Below are 22689 nucleotides of genomic sequence, written 5' to 3'. Positions count from 1 at the left end.
CTCTGGAGGGTCTTTCTCCTGTGGAACAAACAGGGACCCGGAGACACTAGGCTGGAGCTGTCCTGAGTCTTGTCCTTAAGGGGACATTTTCTGTCTTACCCATCCCACCTTGAAGGAAAATGGGACCCCAGCTACAGAAATCTACGTAGAGCTGGACATTTCTCCTAGCCACTGGCCTGCAGGCAAATACTTCTGATTCTGAGGTTGTCAAGACTGCCTTGATGCCCAGCCATTCTGAAACCTGGGTGTTTTGACTTACTACCTTCGCCAGCCCCAGGGGAGCCAAAGACGGGGCGGGGTTGGGTGGGGGTTGCGGGTAGGTTTGGACCTCCTTGTATCTGTAGACTTTTCTGCCTCTTGGTGTTTGTCTGTCTGATATGCTTGCTCTTGTAAACTTCTTGGCCTCGTCACCAACCTCGTGCCTTATAGATCACTTCTTTTGCCTCCTCGTTTCCTCAGCTCTTTCAGAGACCCAGTGGGCTGTTGCTCACTCTTGGCCTGATTGGTTTTGACCCTATCCTATTTCCATGTGGCTTTGCTACAGGTTTACCTGGCAGGGCCATCCACCAGACATATGAGAAACTGGGCTTCTTTGTTTTCTGAATGAGCTGTTCTCAGTAGGGTATGATGTAGGTGCAACTTTACTTCCTCCAAACTCATGGCTCAAGTCTGATAGCTCCTTCCTGTCCCTGTTCCGAGTCTTCTCAAGCACCAGACTTTCCCCGTCACTTCTAGATACAGTGAAGAGTCTGATTTCCAAGTATTGAGAGGTCCAGAGAAGTTGAATTTTTAAAAGCCTATTGTTCGTCCTGTTTCAAGATTCTTTGCATCCGGAGCTGGTGTCAGCATTGGAAACGCCTCTGGGGCCATGGCCGGCTCCCAGCCTCAGAGGCTTGCACACCCACTCCTCTCCTTACCACTGACCTCTGCCTCTGGTTCTCCAGGGTTGGAGCAGGAAGACAGGACAACAAGGGCTATTAATAGGATTACTTGACCATGCATCATGATTTGGTGTCAGATTCCCCTCTGTGAAGCAAAGGTCTAAAAGCTGCCCTTTGTTCATGGAATGCATGGGAGGGTGCCGAAGGGCTCTTGCAGTGACATTGCCCCACAGCTCTCCATGGCAGGGTGACATCCCTGTGTGTGTCTGCTGATGGTACCCTTCCCCTAGCTTCACCCTGGTACATACACCTCCAGCCTCTTTCTGTCAGGGCTGGCTCACCCCTGCAAGTCCAGCCACCTGCCATGGGTCCCTGGGTACAAGGATATACCCAGGCCCTCTCACCTAACCATGGATGGAAGCTCAGTGTGCTCCCGCATGGCCTCTCCTTCTTACCTGTCCCCAGGCAGCCTCTGCAAACTTCTCTACCTGGAAGGCAGTCACCAGCCCCTGTGCCCTGGTAGCTCAGAACCCTAGGGAACCCCTTGGAGGCAGCCTAAATGGTTTTTTTGAAGCTTCCCTCACTGGTCTTGAGGTTGGTGCATCTGCACATGGATGTGAAATTTCCCTGCCTATGTCCCCCTTTCCTTTCTTTCCCTGGGGTGGAGAGAGGTGCTGCACAGCCTCTGAAACTTTCTCTGAAGGAATCCAGGTCTCTGGTCTCTTCTATCAGTGCTGGTGCATAAGAGCTAATTGTGCAGATGTCTTCCAACTCCTCCTTTGGTTGATTGAAATTGTGGGAGGATTTATACTGTGCAGAAACCAGAAAACTCTACACATCCACCCTGCTCCTCTCTGCGACTGTGGGAGCTGGATATTCAGCATTGACCAGTTTCTGACATATGTACCCTTGAGGCCGGGAAGGCAGAGGGGCAGGGACTTGCTGTTGTTGTTTAGGTCACTCCTTAGAGAGTTGTGCATGGATGTGCCGGCTTCCTTTTTTAGAGAGTGCACCGCTGCCGTGCTCTGTGCGCTATTCTGAGCCTCAGCCGATGGGAGGAAACGTCCAATTTTGCACATGGTTACTTATGTGGCATTTGTGATATATTAGTGCTGTGCCTGGTGTTTCTTTCATGATATTATTCCGTTTTCCAGGTTAGGAAACTAAAACTCTGAGAAGTTGGACTTGTTCAGGGCCAGGTGGGTGATCACTGCTAGCCTCTGCGCTTGCACTCTGCTGCCTGCGCTTCCATGCCTGTGACCCTGTCTGTGGGTTCACTGAGCCAGTCTCGTAGTCCAGCTGCTGACTCCAGGAATGGAGCATGGGGCCCAGGAATGCCTCAGCGATTCTGATGCAGGTAGCTTATGGATCATATGGTTGGAAATCACCTCTGCAGCCTGACAGGGACTGGAGTCTTGGGGTTCTGGGAGAAAATGGGTGGTTTTTAGAGGGAGGCCCTCCTCCTTCCTGTGCTAGAGCAAGGTCAGGCTTACAGTCCTTGCTATGTGTAAAGGATGTGGCTGGCCCAAGAACAGGGCTCTCCTTAACTCCATCTGGGGAGCCCAGTGACTCTGGTCTGCTGAGATTGACCTCCACACAACCTGAGCACCTAACGCTGTCAATTTCTGCTGGATCGTTTTGTGCTTATTAACGATCTCTCAGTTATTTCTCACATAATCGACTTTAAGTCAATGGATTGCAAATGTTAATTACATCACATAATTTCTAAATTACATGATTTTGTAATTCTGAGTTTTATTGGCAGTTTTGGTAATTTACTCTGTGCACATGCAATTTGCCCAGTCGGCGTGGGCTCTGTGATGTGCTGTCTGGGTTCCCTTCAGGAAGGAAGGACTTACTCCCTCAGATGCTGGGAGTATGGTTGGAAGATGCCTCAGCTGTCAGCCCTCTTTGGGAAGTGCCTGCTGATGATGACAGCCGTGTCCAAGCTCATGCCTCGTTCCCAGGACATCCTACAACCAATGACTCATCAATGCAGGAGTGTCAGCCAGCGTGCTCCACAAAGATCCAATAGGGTGGATGTAGATAGATCTTTCTCTCTCTCTCTCTCGTTCTCCGTGTGTGTGTGTGTGTATAGATATATATAGATATCTCTCTATATTTCCAGTTCCTTAAAATAAATCTTATTACACCCATCTCTATGTCCATACATAAATGTACACACACATGTGTTTATATGTATATAGATATAGAGCTAAAATGAGATATCTATGTATGGATGTATATGTATGTAAATATATGTAGACAGATAAACCAGTTTCTTAAAAATACATCTCATTATATTGATCCATATTTATAACTATGTACATACATGTATATACATATATATGCATATAGATTCAGATGGATGATAGATATAGTGAGATATATTTTAAGGAATTAGTTTATGCAATTGTAGACTGGCAAGTCTGAAATTGGGAAGACAGGCCAGCAATGATCTTTCCTTTTCTCCAGAGTGGGCCACAGCCTGGTGCTGCAGGAAGAAGAAGATATTACCATTAAAAAGAACAGGCCGGGCGCGGTGGCTCACGCTTGTAATCCCAGCACTTTGGGAGGCCGAGGCGGGCGGATCACGAGGTCAGGAGATCGAGACCATGGTGAAACCCCGTCTCTAATAAAAATACAAAAAATTAGCTGGGCGTGGTGGCGGGCGCCTCTAGTCCCAGGTACTCGGAGAGGCTGAGGCAGGAGAATGGTGGGAACCCGGGAGGCGGAGCTTGCAGTGAGCCGAGATTGCGCCACTGCACTCCAGCCTGGGCGACAGAGCGAGACTCCGTCTCAAAAAAAAAAAAAAAAAAAAGAACAGCCAAGCTCTGCTGGGTAAAAGGAAGCCCTGGGAAGTTGGTGTCTGCTCAGTTTACCTACACAAGAGTCTCAGTGCTTTTTGGGGAGACTGCCTTTTGTTTTCAGAAAATGTAGGTGGATGTGACTGAGTTGAAGGTGGGTGGTGTGATGTCTGAGTCTTCCTGGGGTTGGTCCACCCCGTGCCTTAAACACCCGTGTGGGGAACCTGTCCTGGGAGGTAAACTACTTCCAGCTCAGCCTGAAACCAACCATGTGCTTCAGTCTTCTCAAGAAGGCCATCTTGGCTGGGTGAGATTTTCAGAGGTTAATTCAGAGACTGGTTGCCAAAACTTTGCATTTCAGAGATGTCCAGGAAACTAAGGAATTCTCCAGAGAAACTGGGAGGCATTACAACAGATTGTAGCCTGCATGTATCTATGTAGTTGAATTTTTGTCATCAGGACAGAAGGATTAGTTCTGTCAAGTAATCAAGTGTCACACGGTTCGGCTCACAAAGGTTAATCTTTCCGCTCTTCCTGGGCTTTGACTGTGAATGAGTATCACTGGATCACAAGAGAGAGGGTGGAGATGACTCACAGAAAGTGCCTCCTGTTTGCTTTCTCTGCTGTTGAACCAGCATGTGCCTTTCTCTACACTTAGACACTATGGTCCTCAGGAATACATAGAGGCTGCTTTGGAATTCCGAGTTTGAATTTGTGTTCACTTGCTTACCCTACCTGTGATCTTCACATGCCTCAGTTTTCTAAGAAATGAGAACAGGAGTAATCACCTTTCAAGCTCTCTCAATAAATGGACCTAGTGATTAATACTACGAAAGGCTCTGCCTGCACCTTGCACTGCTGAACAAAGCTGTTACCACCACACAGAAGAAGGGCAGTAGCCTTGCTGGGTTAACTGGGTTCATGATGAGCTTATTTTTTACAAAATATTAAGATGTTCTAGCTATTATAAAAAGAGATGCCCCCATCCCCCACCAATTTTTTTTTTTTTTTTTTTTTTTTTTTGAGATGGAGTCTCACTCTGTCACCCAGGCTGAAGTGCAGTCGCACGATCTCAGCTCACTGCAAGCTCCGCCTCCCAGGTTCACGCCATTCTCCTGCCTCAGCCTCCCAAGTAGCTGGGACTACAGGCACCCACCACCACGTCCGGCTAATTTTTGTATTTTTTTTTTTTTTAGTAGAGATGGGGTTTCACCGTGTTAGCCAGGATGATCTCGATCTCCTGACCTTGTGATCTGCCCGCCTCGGCCTCCCAAAGTGCTGGGATTACAGGCGTAAGCCACTGCGCCCGGCCTCCCACCAATTTTTATACAGAGTGGATCTGGTCCTGGAGTTGCAAAACCTGTTCAGATTCCAGAAGGCTAGGCCAGCAAAGAAAATTCTGGTACTTAATTGTGCCTTTCTCAGCAAAAGAAAAAAGTGGTGAATAAACCTTATAATGCACCTCATGAATGCTACAAATTGAAAACTCAATGACATTTCAAGCAAGAAAAGAACCCCATAGTGGTATGTTGGTTCACCAGGCAGGTGTGTGGGAAGCCAGACGGCCAGCGAGGCTCTGCCCTCCAGGAAGGGTCTGCCCTCCAGGTGCGGACCCTCTCCCCATGTCACTGAGAAGCTCTTTCCATCTCTCTCCATTCTTTGTCACAGTCTCCATCTTAAAGCCTACACACTGCCTCTGGAAAGTCTTGTTGTTCTTTAAGGGCAGAACACTTCAGAGCCAGCCTCCACCGCCCCCACCCTGCTTCTGCTCTGAGGTGGCCCCAGCAGGAGTAACCAGTCCTAGACCCTGACTAAGCAGAGCCTCCTGGCTTCCATTGACCAGCCTCACAGGCCTGGGGTCCAAGGATGCACATGCTCATTCTTGGGGCTGAAACAGAACTCCCCAACACTGAGACCCACATTTCCTGGCTTTCCATCCTGCTCTCCTCTCTTCCCTGCACCTTCTGTGCTTAATTGGCCACCAGGCTCTGACATGTCTTCTCATCTCCACCCTGTCTCCTGCATTCCGAGGCTTCCCGACCTTCATTACCTTGGGCTGGACCATGGCAGCCATCCTGGAACTGGCCTCTCTGCCTCTGGCCTTCCCTCCCTGTAGTCTCCTGCCTCATGAATCTTCCCAACAGCCTCTTTGGGAAACTTTGCTCGGCAGGTGCTCCAAAAACTTCATCTATTTTCACAACAAGGTTCGGACTTCCTAGCCTGAAAGTCTGGACTCTCTCCACGGCCTGGCCCTTTGAGATCCACACAAACCCTCATCGTCCAACCAATGTGCCTGCCATTTCCCTCTTGCCTCGGGCTCTCCCGCTTCTTCATTTTTCTGGAACTTCTGCCTGAGAGACTTGTCTGGTTTCTGTCCACCCTCTCTGTTCCAGGCCATTGTGCAAAACCCCTCAGCTCTTTTTTTGCTTTGCAAATCCCTTCTCAACCATCTCAGGAGATGGCCAAGATGGCAAAATCGTTTTTACAGTTTCGACAGGGGGCTTCTATTAAATGGTCTTGTTGACTCCTCACATGAAGTAGCTGTGTTGGCTCCCTGTACAGAGCCTTCTGCAAGCTGCATTTGATTTCTGTTTCGCTTAAGTTATTGTTTTTGTCGGATTGCCTTCCTCTCTGATATCCATATAAGTTCTTCCTATTTTTCATGATCTGGGTTCTGCTATTCAAGGCTGAAACACCCTCTTTTCCTCTCCTTCAAATGATTCCAGTTCTTCTTACTGGAGCAGCTATGTGGCCCCTTCATCTGCCTCTTCTGCAAGGCGTGTGGGCTCTTTGGGAGTGAGAGACACACCTTGGAACTTTTCTGTCCCATATGGCCCCGTCCACAGCTCTGTGCATGGGGTGAGTGCTCAGTTCATACTTGTTAAAGAACGCTTTGATGATGGAGTCCATGGAAAATGCTATATAGATGCAGTGCCTACCTGTGAAGCTTCATGGGTTAATGGGGAGGCATGTTGTCAACCTCATGTCCTGAGTATCGGGGAAGCATGTTTGTGGCGGGGCTCATGATTTCTATTTTAACTATCAAGGATGATTTTTAAATTTTTATTTCCCAATTGTGTCCAGTACAAATGAGGTGATCTTTGTGCAATCCTCATAAACCAGCCAAAACTCAGTGGAAATGGAAAAGCTGGTTTCATTGCTCCTGGTGGCTCAGTACCCATCACTGAAATCCCAAAGTGTTTTTGGCAAAGCCGATGGGTATAGAACTATTTTCATGACGAGTTCAAGGTTCTTTGAAATTCCCCACCCTTAAAGAGCACAAGGAAACCTTTTCCTGTTGGTATTCTCTATTTTTTTTTGGCAACAGTGTGATATACCGAATTGAGAATCTGAAATATTTTTTCTTCTTTTCTCTTTCTGCTTTTAATGCTGCTTGATTTTTCTTAGGAAAGGTTCTCACCTCTATCTGCCTCTCTATATTATATCTGCCTCCTACAAGTATCAAAGTGATGCTGAAAGAATAAATTTTATCTAAAAAATGATAACTTGTAATAAAGTCTCTTATATGTAATCTCTCTTTAATATAACTTGCCATTTTGTTCTATTACAGATTATTTTGTATTTGGGAGTTTTGCTTTATTTAAAATATTGAGATGCTAATATGATATTGGTTAATTGCCAATTGGGTATTTTATATATAACCTCAGAAGTAATGAAATATTTTTTTTCTTTCCAGTATTGTTCATTTGAAAATATAAAACAGATCTCATTGCAAAGATGGTTATCTATGCATTTGCTTCTTTAAGATTTGACCTTGTAATTATATTGAGACAAAATTCATTTTGAAGGTCAAATTTGCCTCTAAAACAGACTTCAGGATTGTGTTCTCAAAGATATATTGTGTTTGATGAACTTTCTTAGAAATACATAATGCTTGTTTAATCTGTGGCTTGCTTTTCAGTTGTCTGCTCTTGTAAAATGACTAAATATTTGTTTTTCCAGTTGAGCTTAAGGAAAAAAATCCCTGGTAAATGTTTTCTTGAACAGAAGGCTCAGTGTAAAGCAGGAGAGAAGTCATATTTATAGTTGCTTTTATTTCTTGATGTCATCTGCCTTTCAAATGCTGTCTGTTTTCCTTCAAATCTCTCATTTTTACGGGGGACCCCAGGCAGACCCTGGTTCCCACACTGAGGGGCATGGCGCTGTTTTGCTGCTGTGTGTTTTGTTCTGGTGGAAGCTGGCAGCCACCTCAACTCTGAGATCAGCTCAAATGCTTTACATGTAAAACGGCAAGGCTGAGAAAGAACTGAAAGTTTCCTTGGGTCTAAGAACATCTTGGGCTTTACAAACTGGTGCTCACAGGCACATTAATACCTGTGTTTATTTTGCTATCTCCTGACACACACATAAAAAATGGGGAGACGCACTGGGGAGAAAAGTTGATTGAATGTCATGAATGGAAGAAAGGTTGACCCTCCAAAGCAAAATGAAATGAAACCAAACCACAATAACAACCAAATGAAATAAGACTGACAAGAAGTATATGGTCATGGCCAATACATGGCTCAGATATGATTCATGGAGACCCTTGAGATTTTCTTCCAGCCAAACTGCACTTTAAAGGTTTAAATGTTCAACATTTCTCTATGACTTAGAGTAAAAGGGGACCCTTTAGGGAATTATATAAGATTCTAAGGATTGCCTCACTGAGTTCTAAAGTATAGCAGAGTTAGTGGTGCAACAATTTACATAGGAAAAGCACACACACACACACACAGAGTGAAGGGAGATGACAACAAGCAGCCCACATTTTGGGCTATTAACCAGGTTTAGGAAGCAAAATTGCTCAAGTGGGAGTAACTGAAGAGCACTCAAGCCTGCCACTTTTCCAGACTTGGAACTCCTCCTCGCTGGTTTCTCCTCTCATCACAGGGTCTCAGCTTCTAGGAGAGCAGCTGGCTATGCCGGCTTCACAGCTTTCCTCTGAACACTCTTTTCTTACCAACAGTTCCAGGCTTCTTGGTCTCTCTTTGGCTTCTGGAGCCCAAGTGTGCTAGAGCTGGCTCCTCCCAACTCGCTAGAGCCGGCAATGATGCGTTAGAGCACATCTTTTCCCAACTCTGCATTCAGGGACTCCCCTGGGTTTCTTGCAGTTGCCCGTGATGGAAATATTGACTCCACAGCAATGACCAAGTGCTTCAGATCAGGAGTTTTCCTGTGAGAGCCTGTTGTTAGCCATCTGGTGGTACACCCCTTCTGAGACAGTGGGGTCCCACCTTCCCACCAGAACTGACCCCACCATTGTGCTGTGAAACATGGCGTTTCCTCTACCTCTTCCCCAGACAGTAATGTCCTTAGGTCCTCTGGCTCTAGAATGTCTATGTCCTCTACTCCACTGGCTCCCTTTATCCTGTCTGTAAACATACCTGCTTTTCTCATCCTTCAAACAGACTGAGCAAATAAGATAAACCTTCTTTTCATTGGTTCGTAAATGCCTTGAGGGCAGGGCTGAGTCTTGTGCACTAGTGCATCCCTAGCTACTAGTGATTTCTGAAGTACAGTAAGTGCCCAGCAAATGTTGGGTGGGTGAAGCCAATTAGTGCTTTTCTTTTTGTTTTTATTGTTTTTTGGTTTTGTTTGTTTGTTTCTTGGTTTGTTTTGAGGAGTCTCACTCTGTCCCCCAGGCTGGAGTGTAGTGGTGCAATCTCAGCTTGCTGCAACCTCCACCTCCTGGGTTCAAGTGATTATCCTGCCTCAGCCTTCTGAGTAGCTGGGATTACAGGTGCCCACCACCATGCCCGGCTAATTTTTATATTTTTAGTAGAGATGAAGTTTCACCGTGTTGGCCAGGCTGGTCTTGAACTCCTGACTTGAAGTGCTGGGACTACACGCATGAGCCACTGCGACCTGTGGCATTAGTGCTTTTCTTTAAACTGCCACTCCGTCCCTGACTTTGTTGCTCGACTCCTTCCATGAGTAGCCTACATCGCCCTTTGCATATCCTCCCTGTCTTTAACTACTAAGCCATTTGGCTTCATGAGGTCAGGCTCCTACAACATTTTTAGAGGACAGCAGAGGTTTTAAGTTGCCAAATTCAGGACCTGTTCTCAATGCATATGGTTGGTTGAATGACTTTCTCCTGGACATTATTCTCTCTGCAGATGCGACACTGAACTTTCCATCTTACTGAATGTCCTTCCTTGGCTTCCATGACTTAGATCTTTCCTAGTTTCCTCCTTATGCTCTGACTGCTCCTCCTTGTGTTCGTGGCTATTTTCCTTTTCCTTCTCAGTCTGAAAATATTTCAGACACTGCCTTCAATCCTCTTCTGCCTCCGTAACTCCCACTTAGACCCTTTTGCCCCTTTCACCCCTGGACTTTCCAATAAAGAAAAAAGAGGAAGGATTGCAGAATTTCTGTTTTTAAAAAGCTCTCTAGCTGATTGTGATGCTCAACCAGGCTACACTCTGGCATTGAGGATCAAGCAAGGCAATGGGGGAGTTGGCATTTGTGATTTTTTTCTTTACAACTCTCTCTGTCACTAGGCTCTGAACTCATTGGCAAAGCCCAACCCTAGTAGTGTTTAGCTCAGTGCTTGGCACATGGAGGGAACTCAGTGAGCATGGATGGATGGATAGATGGATGAATACATGGATGGATGGGTGGATGGATGGATGAATACATGGACGATGGATGGATGGATGAATACATGGATGGATAGATGAATGAATACACGAATACATGGATGGATAGATGGATGAACAATTCTATGAATGAATGGATTTGAAGGGCAGGTTGAATTTAGATCATGGAAGAAGACAATATTATCAATGAAATCATCCCTTAATTATAGAGACAAATCATTCAACATTTCTGAGCTCATACTCTGTGCCTTGTGGGGACATAAAGGTGAAAGACTCTTTCCCTGCAGCATGCTTCTTTGGAGAACACTTCCCTTCTTCCTTCTCCTCATCTATTTCCTCCACCTTTCCTGCTCTCCTCCCCATTCCCACTTATTGAAATACTAAGTGCCCATCAACTGCTCTGTTGCTGCATCTTTGGTACCTCTCTTGTGACTTTCACCACATTCTGCCCCACTTAGTAATTTAATTAAAACTATAATCTCCTCATCATACCCTTTGTTTATTGAGGGGAGGTTCCATGCCACCTCCAGTACCTGGACACTCAACATGTGGATAGACTGAGATAGGCCACTTATCATGGTAATAGTTATTTACTAATTCTTAGATACAGTGTTGTAAGTATGGAGATCTGTGAGCTGAGCTAATTTCCAGCAGATCATTTTATTTTAAAATTAGAACTGAAGAGCATATTCAGCATGTCTGCGTGACTGTGGATACAGATGGTAAAAGAGCTGAAAGCGACTTTTTTGAACATGGATACTAGAGTGTATGGGATACTTTTGCTGCCAGTAGTAACAATAACAACAAAAATGACCCCAATTCAAAATGGTTTAGTTAACAAGGAAAATGCATTTGATGTGCCTAGCTGCCCTGCCATGAGATGCCTTCAGAGTTGGTTAATACTCTTCCCTACTGTAGGTAGAAACATAAGGACTTCCCTCCTTTCCCCCAGATATCCACAGCATATTGGTTTTATCCTCAGGTGACCTCTTCTCATGGTCTCATGGTCCTGGGATGGCTCTCACAGTTCCAAGTGCCACACAGACAGGACTACTACTCTATGGCCTTTCTTCATCAGCCAACACTTTTCCTAGAAGTCCTCTAGCTCGCTTCCCTGAGTGTTAGACTGACCAGAATTATATCATGTGCCCTTCCCTAAACCAATCAGTGGTGAGAAGAAATGGTGCCCAGTGATAGGATTTACACTGGTGTTGGGGCTGGCCATCCTCCGTGGGTCATGTGGGGGCAGGCAGAACACCCAAGCAAAATTATGTTTCCTTCCATAAGGGAGGAAGGGCAGCCAGTTGTGTCTGCTGCCATTGCCACCTATGTGTGGCTATACATGGAAAAAGCAGGCTACTCCGTGGCTGTGTTCACCATAACTGTGGGGACGGATGGCTGCTGCTGCTCTGTCCTTGGCATTGCTGGTGGGAGTGGAGCCTTCTCCCCAGGCTGCTGTCACCCACGTGGGGTCCAGGCTACTTCCTGGAGTGAGGACACCTTTTCTGGAGTTTTCTTTCTTCACAGTAGCCAATTCCACCTATGGAATATTCACTGCTGCTTACACGTGGTGGCCAGGGAGATCTGTGCATAGAGAGTGGTTCTCTTGTCTAGTGTTTTGGGGAACAAGGTGGTCATTCATTCCTGAATTTAACAATGCCTTTGCTGGGCGTGGTGGCTCACCCCTCTAATCCAAGCACTTTGGGAGGCTGAGAGAGGAGGATTGCTTGAGGCCAGGAGTTCGAGATCAGCCTGGACAATGTAGTGAGATCTCATGTCTCCAAAAAATTTTTTTAAAAATTAGCCAGGCACGGTGGCGCATGGCTCTTTTTCCTATAGTCTGAGCTACTTGGGTGGCTGAGGTGGGAGGATCACTTGAGCCAGGGAGGTCCAGGCTGCAGTGAGCTATTGGCACCACTGCACACCAGCCTGGATGACAGAGAGAATCCTGTATCAAAACAAAAACAAAAACAGAAAATAATGCTTGGCATCTGTCCATCTGGACCATCAGCAACCCCATCTCATTGAACTTGCACCACCTCTCTGGAGTCAGAGCCTCTTACTCACGGTTTTCAGATGAGCAAACTGAGTCTGAGGGAGGTTTTGTTGGCTGCTAGTGGGTCAGCACAAACGTGGGGCTCCAAGCTCAAGGTTCTTTCTGCCTCACCATGGCTGCTTTGACACCTTAAGCTCACCCTTCAGGTACTCAGATGTGTTCAGCTTTGGCCATTTCCAGTCCAGATTTCCTGATGATCCAGCGCCTTCTTCTACCTCCCCATACAGAACACAGAACCTGACTGAATACTGAATCCCAGGGGTGATGTGGTTTGTCCCACTGGCCAGGGGCAGGGCTGGGGGGATGGTGGTGGTGGTGGGGTCTCTTCAGGTCATGTGACTCCTTGACCTTGGTTTTCTGCCGTTGCTGGACCAGGGGCGATTGAGCTGGGTTGAGCAGTCTGCACTCTTACCAACGTTCTCAAACGGCTGTATTTTTTGAGTTCTTTAGTCTGGTTTACATAATTTTCTGACTTTTTTGCTTTGATGAGGCCAGCTCACGCGGCTGGTAGTGTGCCTTTCTCTGGCAAAGCTTCTCTTCCTGGACTTTGTGACATCTTTTTGGATCCTTTGTGGCTTCTCAGCTGTGTTACGCATAATTTACGTTGTCAGGTAAATGCTCTCAGGATAAATGAAATGTTAATAACGCCATAATGTTAATTTAAAAATACCCATTGCACCTATTTAAGAGAATCCTCTCTGGGCTTGACTCTGGGCTTTAAATCAGGCCCAACAATGTCTCAACCATAAATCAAATTATCCTTTCAGCCTAGTAGAGGTTTTGGCATAAAAACCTGCTGTAGAATAGCATAGTATAGGAAATCTTAGTTCACGCTTTTAAAACTTTTATTCCCTTTGCAGAAATTGGAAACCAAATACTCCTTTAACCACTTATCCATGCAAAACAGTTAACCAAGCAATAGTCAATATTGGCTTTTGGATTTGGGGAACACGTTTATTAACTCAAGATTTGCACAGCTTTGGTCGGGCGCAGTGGCTCACGCCTGTAATCCCAGCACTTTGGGAGGCCGAGGCGGGTGGATCACGAGGTCAGGAGATTGAGACCGTCCTGGCTAACATGATGAAACCCCGTCTCTACTAAAATACAAAAATTAGCCAGGCGTGGTGGTGGGTGCCTGTAGTCCCAGCTACTCGGGAGGCTGTGGCAGGAGAATGGCGTGAACCTGGGAGGCGGAGGTTGCAGTGAGCCAAGATCGCGCCACTGCACTCCAGCCTGGGCGACAGAGTGAGACTCCGTCTCAAAAAAAAAAAAAAAAAAGATTTGCACAGCTTTGCAAAGCATGCTCTACTGCACCGTCCCCCTCCTCCATCCCCTTGAACATCAGGCCACCAAGCAGGGAAGGCCAGCTCCTTGGGCCCATGTATGGCTGGATGGGAAAAGAATACATTACAGTGAAATAAATGCTTTAAAATCATGTTTAGGATTATAAAATGATTATTCCTTAGTTTTCTCCCCTGATTATAAAGATGAATATTTTTGGTTTAGAAAATTTGGAAAATACACAGAACTATAAAGAAGGAAATAGGAGTTCAACTTTTCAGATGCTATGTATAAGTGAGAGGATGCAGTATGTGTCTTTCTGTGCCTGTCTTATTTCATTTAGCATAAAGTTCTCCAGGTTTGTTCATGTTGTCACAAATGACAGGATTTCTCTTCTAAATGCTGAATAGTGTTCCATTGTGTATGTGCGCCACTTTTCTTCATGGGCATTTATGTTGATGGACACTTAGGTTGATGCCATACCTTGTCTGTTGTGAATAATGCTGTAATGAATGTGGGAGTGCTGGTACCTCTTTGACATACTGGTTTCATTTTCCATTTTCTTTGGATCTATCCCCAGAGTGGGATTGCCAGCAATCATGTAGTATTTTGATTTGTAATACGTACAAAGTTGATTTGTAGTACATTTGTAAAGCATATAGTATTTTGATTTGTAATTGATCTTTGTGTTTTTGAGGAACCTCCATACTGTTTTCCATAATGGCTGTACTGATCTACATTCCCACCAACAGTGGACAAGAGTTTCCTTTTTCCGCATCCCCACCAACACTTGTCTTTTTGATAATGGCCATTCTAACAGGTGTGAGATGACACTCATCATGATTTTGATTTGCATTTCCTTGATGATTAGTGATGTCGAGTGTAGGGGAACTGGGGAGATGTTGGTCAAAGGACACAAAATTTCAGTTAGACAGGAAGAGTAATTTCAAGAGATCTATGACTTGAACTTGAATAGACCTATGATCTATTGACTGTAGTTAATAACAATGCATTATATTCTTGAAAATCACTAAGAGTAGATTTCAAGTGTTCGCACCACAAAAAAAATGAGTATGAGAGGTAATGCAGATGTTAATTAGCTTACTTTAGCCATTCCAACACGTATACATATATATATATGTATATATATATATTTCAAAATATAATGTTGTACACAGTAAAAATATATTACTTTTATTAGTTGGTTTAAAAAAATAAATAATTTTAAAAATATTTAAAAAAGAAGAAAATAAGAACTCCTATTTCACACTGGAAAGCCAAAGACCATGACTGTTAACCATTTTGATAACTTTTCTCAGGTCATCCTCTTTCCTTTCCTGCCTTCCCTCTCTTATTTCATCCATTTATTTTTTTTCTTTGTGCAATATTGGGATGATATTATGTACGTGGTTTAGAACTCTCATTATTTTCCCCCAATAATGTTGTGTTTTATTTTCTGTATCACAACAAATGCTTTTCTGTGACATCTGGGCAGTTTGCCTCTATGCATAGGTTTCAAAGACATCAGGTGGAGTTGGCCGGGGGCTTCCTAAGTAGAGCGGGAACGTCAGCTGGCCCGTGGAACCATCTAGAAATAATTCTGACCATTACAAATATTGATCTGATGCAGTGCTTAAGATGTTTTCTAATTTAAAGCTATTTTCAACGGAAACAGATGCCATTTACAATTTCTCATGTTGTAAGGACTCTACTAAATATAATATTTGGGGATTGAATATTTTACTTGGAAAGTTGTTTAAGAAATTCCTGTATCTAAAAAAAAAAGAAAAAGAAAGAAGAGAGAGAGAGACTGGATTTTGGAGCTGTGCTACAGGCATATTGTAAGAAAGATTTTTTTCTTTCTATCTTTTTAGCTTGTTAGTGTTCTAAGATTTTAAAAAATACGGATCCTCCTAGCATTTACAAAGTAAAAGGGTTGTTTCTTTTCTGGGACTAAGACAATTGCTTAATTACAGTTCTCAGGATGTTTTCTAAATTCTGAATCCCACTACCCTATTCTGAGCAGCAGAAAGTGCTAACAGAATGATCTGGGGAAGCCATTATTACCAAAGCTGGGGGCTGTAAGGAAAAGAAAACATTTTCAGAATATTTTCTGTGCAAAAGCGTCTGTGTGCTTCAGCATGCCAGTTAGGCTTGGCCTTGCTTTCACTCCCAATTTTTGCTTCATAATGCTGGGCTTCCCTCAGAGGAGAGGAATGTTGTCCCCTCTTTTTTTTAAAACGAAGGATTTAAGTTCTTTCCCCTTTTAGGATATTTTAAAATAATGTTTAAGAAATAGGTTTTGTCGGTACATGTACAGTTGATCCCTGGTATTAATATTTGAAAACAAAATAAGGTTTAATATTCTTAAACTTATATTCAGGTTATTCCAGGATCTTTGGAGACCCGAGGAAAGCCGTGTTGACCAAAAGCAAGACAAATGACTCACAGAGAAAAAAGATGGCAGAACCAAGGGCAACTAAAGGTAAAACGAACAGAACCCAAATAATCTTACGCTGCCTAGTCAGGACCCCTTTTAAAAAATGTGGGTGTGTAAATATTTTGTATCTTTCCTATTTGATTTTCATGGTTCCAAACCTCCACAGACCATTTCTGGATTCTTTGCTGTACTTGGATGAATTATGTTGGTTCTACATGACACCCTTGACTTCCCTGAGATAAGATGCCCCATTGCCCAGCACTGCCTGTTCCCGGCCCTACAGTGTGGAGATTGTAGAATTACTGCTTCCTCAGTTCTGTAGTCTTCATAGGCCCTCTTTTCTCCATCACCGTCTACTCTCTTCTCCCTTTTCCAGAGGAACCAGAGGCTCAGTGTCTACAGACTGGTGCTTTTACGATATTTCCATTTTTCTATCATACTACTACATTTGGCTTACAGTCATTTTCTGGTTATTTCATCTGAATGCAACTGAAACCTTCTTTCAAGGGGCACACCCAGGCAGTGAATCTTTGTATTCACAAAACATGCCAAAAAATAAAAATAAAATCCAGTTGGAGAAGGAGAGGGTCAGCACCCTGTCTCTAAGGCATGCCCATGAGGCCGGCTGGAATGCTAGGGCTCCCTTGGAGAAGCACCGCAGGGATCAAGGTGATGGGGGTGCTCACATGACACTCACGCAGGCCGCAGAATGTAAGAGTCCCTCTCTTGCCAGAATGAAACCAGGGTCGATTAGTGGAAGGAATAGCAGTCCATGGAGCTGAGACATGCCTTGACCAGGGTCAGTGTTCAGTGAGAAATGGTGCAATTAAAATGGATGTGGCTCCTGAGGCCATACCCCCACTGCGAGGCCTCTTATCTGCATCAGTTAAGTGACTTTCATAAGTCCCTCAATAGCGGTATTTTCCTCTCCCAGCGCTGTTGTAACAAATTGCCATGAACTGGGTAGCTTAAAACAACAGAAATTCATCATCTCGCCTTTCTGGAGGCTGCATGTCCAAGATCAAGGTGTCAGCCCGAGTCGTTCCCTCTGAGTGCTTTGAGGGAAATCTGTTCCAGGCCTCTTTTGTCTTTTCCCTGTGTCTTCACACCATCGTCCTTCTATACAGGTCTGTCTTTAAATCTTGTCCCTTTTTTCATAAGTGGATCAGTCATGTTGGGTTAGGTCACTAATGACCTCACTTTGATTTGATTGCCTCTGTAAAAGCCCTACCTCTCTATCATCACATCCTGAGGGACCGGGGGTTAGTACTCCAATGCATGAACTGGGGGAGAGAATTGATACAATTCAACCCATAGCTGTAAGTATTTTTATTCATTTGGAAAGATGAGCCATTTCCTACTGAAGAAGTCCAGTTTCTTATTTTTAGATAAATGTAGAGATGCATTCAGTTTCTCATGTTGTCTTCCGTCTCCCGCTGGTATTCCCCGCTTAGCTTTGGAGTGCAGGAGCCAGGACTGGACTGGGTTAAGGTGACTGGGGCACAGGATTTTGGGCGGTGCTCCCCTTTAGGTACTGATCCTGCACTTGCATGAGCCTGAGAGGGAGAGCCTCCTTAAATCATGGGCCCCACGTTTCTCCCTGCCTCCTTCTTCCTGCCCCATAAGGGAGGCCTCTGCCCCAGTCAGGGGCCTGGTGTGCTTGGCAGGAATCAGGCCTGTGCAGTTCTTATGACAGCGTTTGCTGGTGAAAGACTGATTTGCCCAATATCTGCTCATCCAGGACAAGTGCACCTAGTGACCAATGCTTTCAAGGAATGGATTAATTCCTATGAATACTAAATTGCTTAGAGCCATTTTGCCTACAATGTTTTCACTTAATGACTAGTTATCTTAAAACTAAAAATACATTTCTAGATTAAGGATGTTTTTAGTCAGTTGACAAAGGGCTCTTATGAAAATTAGCAATTTATTTATTGAGAATTATTTTTCTTAAAAAGTTGCAACATTTTAATTAGCCAGCCATGGTAGCACACGCCTGTAATCCCAGCTACTCGGGAGGCTGAGGCAGGGGAATCACTGGAACCCGGGAGGTGGAGGTTGCAGTGAGCCAAGATTGTGCCACTGCACTCCAGCATGGGCGACAGAGCAAGACTCCATCTCAAAAAAAAAAAAAAAAAAAAAAAAGTTGGCAACATTTTATACAGTATCAAAATCTTCCATTTGAAATATTTTTACTTTCTTAATTATAATGATTACCACTTGTTTAGTGTTGATTATGTGCCTAGCATTGAGAGAGTTTTCTTTCTGAGGCATAATTCAGTTTAATCCTCACAAAAGCCTGATGGTGTAGACAGAGGAGATAATCAAACAATGGGTCAACTTGCATACTGACCAGTTAGAATAGATACAGACCAACTCTTGCACTGACACCATTGTGAATTGCTGAGCATAGTTTGGAGGTTTTAAAAAATTTTATTTATGTTCCCCAACACCAAATACATGATGTCTTCGCCAGTACCAACCAGTCATTCAACACTGATACCAACTGGGTATCCAACGGTTCAGTTCAATTCTGACACTGACTACCTGAAGTTTGCACACGGGTTTAAGGGCTGAGCTCCCCAACAGCGTCCTCACTTCAGATGCCAGTTACAAGTATTGGGTCCCCAGGTTACCTACACTCTGTCCGACGTGGCTACAACATTGGGGGTTCCCACAACCCCCCTTTTAGGTGCAATAACTTGCTAGAACTCAGGAAAACGCTATGCTCTTATGATTACAGTTTATTATTAAGCATATGAATGAACAGCCAGATGAAGAGGTACACAGGGCAAGGTCTGGAAGGATTCCAAGTACAGGAGCCTCTGCCCCCACCGCCTTTTTTTCTTTTTGTGAGATGGAGTCTCGCTTTGTCGCCCAGGCTGGAGTGCAGTGGTGTGATCTCGGCTCACTGCAACCTCCGCCTCCTGGGTTCACGCCATTCTCCTGCCTCAGCCTCCCGAGCAGCTGGGACTACAGGTGCCTGCCACCACGCCCTGCTAATTTTTTGTATTTTTAGTAGAGACGTGGTTTCACCGTGTTAGCCAGGATGGGCTCAATCTCCTGACCTCGTGATCCCATCCTCCTAGGCCTCCCAAAGTGCTGGGATTACAGGTGTGAGCCACCGCGCCTGGCCGCCTCTGTCCCTTTAGCATTGGGGTGCACCACACTCTTCATACCAATATGCTCACCAGCCCAGAAGCTGTCCTAACACTGTCAGGGTATTTTATGGAGATTTTGTTACATAGGCGGGATTGATTAAATCACTGGCCACTGGGGATCAACTGAATTTCTAGCTCCTCTCCTCTCCTGAGAGATTGGGAAATGGGGCTGAAAGTTCTGAGCATCTAATCAAGACTCACTCTTTCTTGCAATTAGCCCCCATCCTGAAGCTATCTAGGGACTCACCAACCCGTTGCCTTCTTAGAGCAAAAGATGCTCCCATCACTTGGGAAATTCCCAGAGTTTTAGGAGCTCCATGCCAGAAATGAGAGACAAGGGCAAATGGAGTTCCTATTATGCTACAGTAATATTATCCCCATTGTGCAAATGTGTAACTAAGGCTCTTGGAGGATAAAGTGATCATTTATACGTTTCCAAGGAGCAAGTGGCAGATCTGATTTCCATCCCTCATCTGGCTCTGCACTGTGCTCATATCGAGCACTGCCCCCAGCCCAGGGTCCTGCCTGTGCCTTCTCGGCCCCACTCCTGCCCTCCCCAGCTGAACCCATCCCCATTCCAGGCCACGCCCCAGGTGCCAGGGCACCCAGAGCGCCTTTCCAAACTTGACTGAGCATCTTTTGGGCTGCACCAGCCTGTTTTCTGGAGTTCATCTTCTTGGGAATATCTTGTGTGTGTTTCCCTGGGTCTGAAGGATGAGCAGGGAGCACTGCTGAATGGAATGTGGCCATGTGGATCAGGATGTCTATGTGACTATATGCATCCCCTAACCCACAGAACAGAATTGGGTTTGAGAAGAGAGGAGGGGTAGGGTCGAGGGGTCTCAAACTTCCATCTATTTTCTTGCACCAGTCCTGCAAATATTTAGGCCTTCTCTTAACCATTTTGCAATACTGCCTCCATAATTACAAAATGCTTATTTTCCCTTCTACCTTGGGTACCAGTCCATCTTTTATGTGGTTAGAGCTTAGGTAATCCAAATCAGGTTTGTTTCTATTTAGTAAGACACTGGCATTTTGAAAACAAAAACAAAGAAATGACACAAGTAGAATTCTGTTAATGTTAAGGCCTTTTTTGTATCTTTAAGATAGCCAATAATAAAATATAGCTGGGTCATGAAACACAAAATCATACAGAAGTATATACCTTAGCAAATGAGTTTATTGCAAGAAACAAGTATTAAAGAAATGATTTTCGATCAACATAGAGTGAAGTCCTGCAAGGGTTCAAAGGCAGGTAAAATAGAAAATAAAAAGACTCCTACAGTGACATGAAACTATCACCAACTACTAAAAATGTTTAGTATGGTTTCAGTTTGTTTGGTTACCAACTACTACATATTTGAGAAATGACCATTAGGAACACAAAAGTAAATTAGAAGTCCTCTTTAAAAAATCCATAAAATACTTCTGAAATGGTAAAAAACAACAGGCACTCAAATGGCTGCAAAAAGAGTCAGAGAGGGCTGGGTGCGGTGGCTCACGCCTGTAATCCCAGCGCTTTGGGAGGCCGAGGCGGGTGAATCACTAGGTCAGGAGATCGAGACCATCTTGGCTAACATGGTGAAACCCTGTCTCTACTAAAAATACAAAAAATTAGCTGGGCGTGGTGGCGGGCGCCTGTAGTCCCAGCTACTCGGGAGGCTGAGGCAGGAGAATGGCGTGAACCCGGGAGGTGGAGCTTGCAGTGAGCCAAGATCGTACCACTGCACTCCAGCCTGGGCAACAGAGAGAGACTCTGTCTCAAAAAAAAAAATAAAAAGAGTCAGAGATCTGTGTGGGTTGAGGAGGCAGGGGAGGGTGGTTGAGCTTTTATTCTCCTGGTCTTTAGGTCCGTTGGGTTTTCGCTGAGCTGGTGTGGAGGATGGTAGTGCCATCACGCTGCGTGCTGAGTGAATCCCTTTGGTGTGTGATCACTCTGGTGGTGGCAGTCTGAGGAGCTCATACGCCCTTGGTCTCTAATGTGGCGGAGCTGGGAGAAACTTAGGTTCCCTGCTTCATGCCTTTCACCCTCTTTCCTCCAGTCCTCATGCTTCTTGTTCATCAAGACTCCTTCGTGGCACCCTCTTGTCTCTGCATGAATCAGCTCTCTCTTTCCTCTAGGTAAATCCACATGCCTCACTGGGCACCTCCACTAACTGCCTGCTCTCAGGACTGACCGCTTCATATCTGTATGAAACAGATCTGTTTCCCATCTCAATCCCTCAAGGATCGGGACTGTGTTGCATCTGGAATCTATCTATTCCCTTCCCTGTCATTTTATCCTTGATGCGTCCTGAGTACTCAAAACTTCCCCATAAGAAACAAGAGACTCAAACAGTTGCTCATTAAATTTATGTCTTGGTTGGTTACAGACCGAGTGGCTGCTGTAACTTCTATGATGTTGCTGCAGTCTTGGATATCCAAGGATGTTGATCTGATTTTTGGAATCCAGGGGAGGCTGGCAGGGCATCGTGTGAAGTGAGAATTCAGTTGCTCCTGGGAAGGGCTCTGGGAATCCCATGGAGGTTTCTGGTGGTGGTTTCTTGGTTATCCTTCAGTTTCCAAACCCATTTTGAGGGCAGGATTAGGGTTTGAGATCATGTCTCGTAGGCGAGTGGAAATATTATGTCTCTGTGTTGGGATGAAGTTGGCTTCCTTTGAGATGCCCTGTTTGAGTCTCCTTTTATCACTGGCTAGAAAAGTTTTAACAAAGATCTCGGTAATCTGATTATACAGGGCAAAGTGTATGTCAGTAATCTATTGTCGCAAAAATGCTGTGTAACAAATTCCCCAAATTTCAGTGGCTTCAAGCAGTAAGCACTTATTCAGCCATGAGCCTGTGGGTTGGCCATTCTGGTTGGCCTTGGCTAGCGCCTGGTCTGGTTGCCTCCCTCCCATGTCTGGGGTTTTGGTTGTCTATGGGATGATGAAACGTAGTCTTGGTGGGTGATTGGGGTGGGTGACTCTGCCTCAGGTACCTCTCATCCTCCCGCATGCATCTGGCCATGTTCCCATGCTGGTGGAAAGTTACCGAAAAGCAAAGGGGAACACGTCCTGCCTTCTGAGGCTTTAGCTAGGATCTGATATACTTGTCTTTCTGCTACAGCCTGTTGGCTGAAGCAGATCATATAGGCAGCCCAAAAATAAGGGTTGGGAAGTAATTCTACCTCTTTAGTGGGAAGAATCACAAAGTTATGTGGCAAAAAGCATGGATACAGGAGGAGTTGAGTGTTGGAACCATCTTTGTATTCATCCATAGTGACAGTGAAACGAGCTATTTACCCTCTATCTTCTCCGTGCCTCCAGAGCACTTACAGGGTGTTTCAATGACCTGTGTTTGTAATAAACTACCCCAAATCCCAGCAGCTTAGTACAACAACCCATTTATTATTGGTCCTGATTCTGTGGGCTGCCTGGACTCAGCTGGAAGCTGCCTCCCTGATGTCGGCAGGGGCTGT

The 22689-nt window shown here is 45.0% G+C and overlaps 1 protein-coding gene across 4 annotated transcripts in view; it reads left to right on the top strand.

The window, feature by feature from the left end:
• Window positions 1-22689, top strand: part of ERG (ETS transcription factor ERG) — a 285239-nt gene that overhangs the window by 65586 nt on the left and 196964 nt on the right. For 3 of the 4 annotated variants that reach the window (XM_003263934.3, XM_003263932.3, XM_003263935.4), the window contains exon 2: window positions 16014-16115. The gene's annotated coding sequence lies outside the window, so the exon portion shown is untranslated. Of the gene's footprint in view, window positions 1-16013; window positions 16116-22689 lie in introns of those variants that run through there. The other variant, XM_004092322.3, reaches the window with a different exon arrangement.

Source organism: Nomascus leucogenys, chromosome 25 (assembly GCF_006542625.1).
Source record: "Nomascus leucogenys isolate Asia chromosome 25, Asia_NLE_v1, whole genome shotgun sequence".
In the NCBI taxonomy this organism is placed as follows: Eukaryota; Metazoa; Chordata; class Mammalia; order Primates; family Hylobatidae; genus Nomascus; species Nomascus leucogenys.
The sequence above is the reverse complement of the archived record's forward strand: the minus strand, read 5'-3'. Positions and strand labels throughout refer to the sequence as shown.